Consider the following 1,563-nt stretch of genomic DNA (forward strand, 5'->3'; position numbering starts at 1 on the left):
TCGGGTCAAAGCCGGGGAGCGACGACCGGGGGTCAGGTCGGGTCAGCGCCGGGGACCGGAGGTCGGAGCCGGCGGTCGGATCTGGTCGGCTCCGACGTTCAGCGACGGCGCTGGGGACCGGGGGCCGGTGCGCTTGGGATGGAGAGGGGGTGGGGAGAGAGAGCGAGAGAGGGAGAGCCGGCGACCGGAGGTCGTAGCCGGCGGTCTGGTCAGCGTCGGCGACCTTAGGTCGGAGCCGGCGGCCGGATCGGGTCGGCGCCGAAGGTCAGCGACGGCGCCGGGGACCGGGGGCCGGTAAGCTGGGGGTGGAGAGAGGGTATTTTATGTGTATTGATCTTTTCCATAATATTTAATATGATATTAGGTACTTACAAAAATATTAAAATATTAAACACCTCATATCGATGTAAATAGTCTCATGCACAATTCATATATATTATTATAACTCTAGCATATATACAAAATTGTATTTATATAGAACTAATTATTTAGATGTTGGAACTCTTGATTACTTTATTTTAATTGAAATATCATTTTTGTGTAATTGATAAATGAAGGAAACTCCTAGTACTTTTTTTTTCTTTAAAGAATGACTACGTGCGAAAAATGTTACTCTATCTATTTCAATTCATATGACATAGGTTTGATTTAGAGTCAACCGAGAAATCTTTGACGGGATTTATTAGTATACCCTTTAAATATTTAAATTATTAATTTTTTTTTGTTACTTATAATATTTTTTTATGCAGTTTCAAAATATATAAATATTTTTCAAAAACCTTTAAGATGTATGCCCCAATGCAGGATCAAAATAATAAAAACTCTAGAAATTCTTACTATTTCATATAAATTGGGATGAAAAAAGTAGTATAATGTAATTGAGACGTTTCTTGAAAAGTCTAATCATAATTTTATATTATATGAATATATGAAAGTTGAGAACAGATAAACAATGTCTATCGAATTTACTGTATCGAATTAAATTTGGTATAATATTTTTAACAGATCAAAAACTAAAATAACCAAACCGAAATTGCCAATAGTGGTGCCATGAACGTGTTACACACTAAAACTTATACGCTCCCGGTATATACACCAAATCAATATATACATGTCATGTGTTTGAATTTAGAGCTCGTAGAAAGTTTGTTGCATTATTTAATTTGCCAGGTAACCATGTTACTATATGGAGTTTCCACAGTCTACCATACTATACCATAAGTCTAGAACTCACGTTCTTGATCATAAAGCTCCAGTTATTAGTTAAATTTGCATGAATCTTTTTTGAACGTTAATTACTATGGATTATTATTATGCTACTCCTCTAGCTCTCTTTCTTGCCTGGACTTTAGCCCAAGGCTTCACTTTGTTACTAGCATTAACAACAAATAGAAGCAGGAGAAAGCTTCCTCCAGGACCCTCGCCATTACCCATTATTGGAAACCTTCACTTGCTAGGGAATCAACCCCATAGATCCCTTGCAAAACTTGCTGATTTTCATGGCCCAATTATGCGTCTGAAGTTGGGACAAACAACAGCTGTGGTCATTTCTTCTTCAGACAT

The sequence above is a fragment of the Capsicum annuum genome, chromosome 2, assembly GCF_002878395.1.
Source record: "Capsicum annuum cultivar UCD-10X-F1 chromosome 2, UCD10Xv1.1, whole genome shotgun sequence".
Taxonomy (NCBI): domain Eukaryota; kingdom Viridiplantae; phylum Streptophyta; class Magnoliopsida; order Solanales; family Solanaceae; genus Capsicum; species Capsicum annuum.